This window comes from Haemaphysalis longicornis, unplaced genomic scaffold (assembly GCF_048455015.1).
Source record: "Haemaphysalis longicornis isolate Haplotype H1 unplaced genomic scaffold, Haemaphysalis longicornis Haplotype H1 scaffold_2, whole genome shotgun sequence".
Taxonomy (NCBI): domain Eukaryota; kingdom Metazoa; phylum Arthropoda; class Arachnida; order Ixodida; family Ixodidae; genus Haemaphysalis; species Haemaphysalis longicornis.
In genome coordinates this window covers 206,240,652-206,246,879 of record NW_027526295.1, presented here as the reverse complement: position 1 = coordinate 206,246,879, position 6,228 = coordinate 206,240,652, and the positions used below count along the sequence as shown (strand labels likewise).

At 52.9% G+C, this 6,228-nt stretch overlaps 1 pseudogene across 1 annotated transcript; it reads right to left on the bottom strand.

Annotated features, from left to right (window-relative positions):
- Nucleotides 1–1,406: 1,406 nt before the first annotated feature.
- On the bottom strand, nt 1,407–5,564 carry LOC144169823 (uncharacterized; annotated as a pseudogene). Its single transcript, XR_013322527.1, has 2 exons — nt 4,131–5,564; nt 1,407–3,041 (listed from the first exon to the last, which is right to left on the bottom strand). The product of XR_013322527.1 is annotated as an uncharacterized LOC144169823 (transcript).
- Nucleotides 5,565–6,228: the final 664 nt, after the last annotated feature.

Sequence of the window (6,228 nt, the reverse complement as noted above, 5' to 3'; positions counted from 1 at the left end):
TATGGCTGCCGTTTACAGCTTTGCTTTCCAACCACATTCACGGGGTGGATTGGCGCAATTTTTTTGTAACTCGTAGCACATGAGCAAGGTGCGCACAGGGCGGCTAGACGGGCGTGAGTGGTCGTGTGACGCTTTCACGTGGAATTCAGCGAGAACACAGGGGGTAAACCCGTAGATGTGCTTGGTGAGTACACCACCTGCATTTCCCGTCTTCGCGTGGGCTCGTAGCTAAATCGGTAAGACAACGGGCTCTCGCTTTGTTAGTCTATTAGTTCCAGGTTCGATTCCCGGCGGTGCGAGTAAATTCTTTTATTTGTTCGCGGGAGTTTTCTGGTGACACCAACGGTCGCGAAAGAACCCTTGGGGGGTAGAGGTAAAAAGCTTTGCTTTAAAAAAGAGGAAAAGTTGGACCAGACACGTATGCCCAGCACTGAGGCACTGACAGTGATTGAATCTGGAGGCTCTCAGTCAATAGCCTAGTGTTCAAGTTCGTCGCCCGTAGAAAACGTAATAGTTCCTTAGTCGCCTTCTGAGCGGATGACTTAGAAGGCCAGTGGCACAGAATCTTTCCCTCCGAAAATGGCCGCCGAGAGTCCAGGTTCCTCAGCGCTGACGACAGCTTTTTTCTTTCAGCCGAGTAGCGTGGGCACTCGCATAAAACGTGGCGTATCGTCTCCGATGTGCCGCACGTTTCGCACTCCGCCCTTGCTGCCATTCCTATGAAGTACGAGTAAGCATTTGTGAATGCCACCCCCAAGCCAGAGACGGCAAAGAAGAGTTGCGTCAGACCGTGGGAGGCCTAGTGGAAGGGGACGTTGCAAGTGCGGGTCAAAGGCACCAATGCGTGCGCATGTGAAATCTTCTGGAGACCATTGGGAGATAGCTGTTTCCCGGGCAAGAATGCGGAGGACCCTAGCTGCGGCCGTCCTAGACAAGTTGCCGCTGCTTGATGCGCCAGCCGGGCGGAAGCGTCCGCACTTTCGTTGCCGACAATGCCGCAGTGGCTAGGAAGCCACTGTAGGGTGACATCATGACCCGCCTGGGCAGCACGGTCGTATAACATTCTTATTTCTGTCAGGAGCTGTTCGTGAGGTCCCCGGCACAGCGCTGACTGGAGTGACTGAAGTGCAGGCTACGAATCACAGAAGATAGCCCATCTGCGGCACGAACTTTGCTCGATGGTGTGAAGAGCGCTACGGATGGCCGTAAGTTCTGTAGCCGTGGATGTCGTAAGATTGGCTATCTTGAATTTGCTGCACAGTGACAGTCGTGGTATAACAACAGCTCCGGCAGAACCCGACGATGTTACCGAGCCATCAGTGTATACATGGTGTAACGTTTGGCTGTCAAACAAGGCGACGATGAACATTTGGCTGGGCCGTGCCAAGACGAAAGACCCCCGGCCGTTTATTTGCTGCGCTGAAGTAGCCCCGTTCACAGCGGGGAAGGGGGAAAGAAAGCCAGGAAGGAAAGTAAAGCAGACGGAAGGGGGGAGAGGGCGAGGCGATATCGCCTAGGGCGAATGCCGATAGCAGATAGTCCGGTCTGTTACATCTTCTCTTCACACATTTTCAAAACACTGATTTGTTTTGCACTCGTTTACTTGATGGAAGGATGGCCCGTAGTGAAGGCGCTTCGGTTCGCTGCGCTGGCGTCCTGACCGGCGCAGTCCAGCCAGTGGGCTTCCTGGAGTCTCTGGTGAAGTGGTGGCGTTAGAATCACCACCTGGATGAGCTGGTTCTGCCTGGTGACTGCCTGGTGGGTTTCCCGACGTGATGTTGCCTCGATGTCTGTCAGTGTACTCCGTCGAGGGCCTCGCGTCGGGGTGCGGGTTACCGTCACCGACGTGGCTGCCCTCGCCGTCGAAGTTTTCGTCCGTTCGCAGCAAGTGCTGTCGGTTGCGTCTGAGGAGGCCGTGGTCTTCTGTTCTCACCACGTATGATCGCGGTGCAGTCTCTGTTACCACTTTCGCTCGGCGTGACCAGCTTCCGTGTTTGATCCGGACCACGTTTCCGGCTTCCAAGGGTGGTAGTGGCCTGCCTCGGGAAGATTGACTGTTTCAATACGGGGATCCCTCCGTCGACATTGTATTCAGGAAGTGTGGCGTGCAGGCGTCGACCTTGCAGTAGTTCTCCGGGTGATTGACCGCTGTCAAGGGGAGAAGATCGATAAGCCAACAGACCCAGCCATACATCACCACGAGACTCGTGGGTTTTCTTTAGAATACGCTTCACGATCTGCACCCCCTTTTCAGCTAAGCCATTTGACCGTGGGAACTCGGGACTTGACGTGATATGCTCGAAGTCATACCGGTGTACGATTGACGCGAACTCTCGCGATGCAAATTGAGGCCCGTTGTCGGTGCAAACTTGACTAGGAATGCCGTATCTAGAGAAGATAGCAGATATCTTGTCGATTACTTCCACCGCCGTGGTACCTCTTAGCTTCTCGACGTCTGGAAAGTTAGAATGGGCATCAAACACAACAACGTAGTGATCTCCAGCGAATGTGAATAGGTCTATTCCTACGCGATGCCACGGTCGGTCGGGCGTTGGCTGTAGCAGGAGGGGTTCACTCGGTTGGCTGTATGCGTACTTTCGACATACGCTGCAAGTTCGCGCTCGTTGTTCAATGTCACTGCTCATTCCCGGCCAGAAAACCAATCTACGAGCTCTAGCCTTACACTTGTTCATACCCAAGTGGCCTTCGTGAATTCGCTCGAGAATTTCCGCACGCATCGATTTAGGCACAACCACTTTGCAACCCTTGAGCATCACTCCATTGACCACTGATGGTTCTTCCGCACACGGCTTCAGTACGCCGTCTATTGCCATGCCATCTTCCATTTGCTTCATAGTGCGGCTGAGAAGCGGATCTTCAAGGGTTTCTTTTTGTAGTCGCAACATAGTCGCTTTGCTTATGATGCTGGAGACTACTTGAGTTGTGTGAACGTCCACGTCCTCAACTTGGTCGTTTCCGCCAGTTGGTAGTGCGGCCCGGGACAGCATGTCTGCGAGTAACAGGTCCTTCCCAGGTACAAACTGCAATAAAAAATCAAATTTCATCAGACGGATGAAAAACCGTTGCAGTCTGGGTGGCATATCTCCAATGTTCTTTTGGGCAATCGCAATTAATGGCCGGTGATCAGTTTCAACCGTAATCTTTCGTCCATATACGAACTAATGAAATTTTTCACAAGCGAAAACGATTGCAAGTGTTTCCTTTTCTATCTGGGCGTATCGTTCTTCACTCGGCGTCAGCGCCCTTGAAGCGTAGGTCACTGGGCGCCAGTCATCCCCGTGTCTTTGCAATAAGGCAGCACCGATTCCCGTTCCCGAGGCGTCCGCAGTTATCTTTGTGTTTCTTTTTTCATCAAAAAGCGCCAGCAACGGAGGATTTGTAAGCGCTGCGCAGATCTGGTCCCATTCTCGCTCATGGGCTGTTGTCCACTCAAACACCGAGGCTTCTTTCACTAGGCTTCGAAGCAATGCTGTTTTGTCGCTCAATGCTGGCAGGTATTTCCGAAAGTAGTTCACGACACCGAGCAGTCTACGCACACCCTGTTTATCTTTTGGAACTGGCATGGCACGGACGCTTTCGATTAAATCGGGACTAGGACGAATTCCGTCTCTTCCTATAACATCGCCAAGGAATGTAACTTGTGTGGTGCAGAACACACACTTAGCTGGATTAAATGTTAGCCCTTCCTCCTGTGCCCGTCTTAGCACCGCAGTGACGCGTTCGTCATGTTCTTCCTTTGAGTCGCCCCATATTAAAACGTCGTCTACGTAGACGCGCACTCCCGGCAGCCCTTCGAACATCTCTGTTAACGTCTTTTGGAACACCTCGCTGGCCGAGGAAATTCCGAAAGGAAGACGTAAAAAACGGTACCGCCCAAATGGTGTCGCAAAAGTGCATATTCGTGACGTCGCCTCGTCTAAAGGAATCTGATGAAAGCCGGCATTGGCGTTGAGCCGGGAGAAGTATTTTGCTCCTGCCAGCTCGCTCTCTATGTCCTCTCGAGAAGGCATAGGATAGTGCTCCCGCTTGATGTTCCTGTTCACTGCTCTCGGGTCCATGCAAATGCGAAGCGTGCCATCCTTTTTGTGCACAACAACCAGGGGGCTTACCCAATCGGTTGGTTCATCCACCTTGACGATGATTGAGGCCTTTCCCATTCTTTGAAGTTCTTGTCGCAGGCGCCCTTTCAACGCTATGGGTACTCTGCGGGCAGGCTGGACGACTGGAACGGCATCCTCTCGTAGCACCATTTTGTAGGGTCGCTTGACGCAGCCTGTCCCGCTGAAGAGGTCAGGAAATGCAAGCTGGAATTGTGCTCGCTCATCGCCTACATTCACAGCGTCCGTCGTCACCGGTATCAGACCAAACTGTTGGCACGCCTGTAAGCCAAGAATGGCTTGGCGCCCCTTTTTCACGATAAAGAACGAGACGGAATGCTGCGCTCCACTGATCTCGAGATCTTCGGTCGCCACGCCAACGTGCATGATTGCGCTGCCGTTGTATGCGGTGAGGACGGCTGCGCTCTTTCGCGGAGTGCTTGAGTTGGCGATTCGGTTGAACAGAGTTAAGGGCAGCAAATTTGCCTGAGACCCGGTGTCTACCTTGAATTGTATCTCCTGACCGGCTATTTTGCCGCGAACCATCCAATCCGCTCCTATGGCTCCGGTGACGCCGCAAACGCTGATGCCCAAGATGTCAAAGTTTTCGTCGCTTTCTTCCGACTTGTGCACCTCGTTTATCCTGCGAGCATTGTTGCAGCATGCAGCGAAGTGATTTCGTTTCTTGCATGCATAACACGTTTTTCCGTATGCCGGGCACCGCTCGGGGGCATGTACCTTGTTACAATTTCGACACCGAGTCCCATTCGCAAACTTCATGCGGTTTGTCCGGCGTGTGAAGTCAACGTGCAGGCTTTCCTTTGACCATGCTGCGCTCTGAAGGGCAGAAATCTCAGCGGCTTTGCACATTTCTTCTGCTTTCTGCAAGTTTAAGTCTTTGTCACTTAGCAACTTTTCTCGAAGTTTTGCATTATTTGTCCCAAAAACCACTTGGTCCCTGATCATAGACTCTTCAAGTGAGCCAAAGTTGCACAGCTTTGCTTGCTTTTTTAAGTCCCGTAGGAACCGCTCAAAAGGCTCGGCCTCTTCCTGTGTTCGCAGTCGAAAAATGTGCCTTTCGTAGACTTCATTACCCTGGTCGACACAATATCTTCAAACTTCCGCACTAACGTGTCATAATCTTCTCTGCTCTCACCTGCGGCAAACGAGAAGTTGTTGTAGACATCGAGCGCCTCGTCCCCCGCGGTGCTCAGAAGAATCGCTGCTTTTACGGCCGATGGGCGGGGATTCTCCGGTTCCGTAGCGGTGATGAACAGCTGCAGCTTCTGCTTGAATACCAGCCAGTTTTTCCTGATGTTACCGGAGAGTTGCAGCGCTTCCGGGGGCTTGACGACGTCCATCTCGAACGTCAGGACCACTTCTTACACCATGTAACGTTTGGCTGTCAAACAAGGCGACGATGAACATTTGGCTGGGCCGTGCCAAGACGAAAGACCCCCGGCCGTTTATTTGCTGCGCTTAAGTAGCCCCGTTCACAGCGGGGAAGGGGGAAAGAAAGCCAGGAAGGAAAGTAAAGCAGACGGAAGGGGGGAGAGGAGGGCGAGGCGATATCGCCTAGGGCGAATGCCGATAGCAGATAGTCCGGTCTGTTACACATGGGTTCGGTCACTGTATGTCTCGTGCATGTACAGGTCCGCGCAGAAGTAAACGGAGCACGGGAGCGGTGGCCGAACTGCATCGCTGCGCCGCGTATGGGCGCCGACGGGTACCATGGAGCGCCGGTCAAAGAGTGTGTTCGCACCGCCCCCGCCGCCCTGTCTGATATGTTTAATCGCCGCTCTGCTGGCGTGTCATGCTTGGCGAGACGGTCTTCAAAAGGCAGCGCTGGGCTATACAGGGGCGCTGGTTGCATTGCCGCTCGCAGGCATCAGCGGTGACCGAATCCGCTGCTCATGAGCTGGACGAAGCTGCACGCGCCCGGAAACGTGCCTTGTTGCGCGCTGTAAAGGGCGCCATAAAAGTGTAGGCCGCTGCGGTTTGGCATAGCTTGACATTGCGATATAATTAATTGTAAGCCGGCAACAAAATTTCCATGTACAATATAGAAAGCACAGTCACAGACATTTTCGTTGTTAGGGAAAAAAATCTC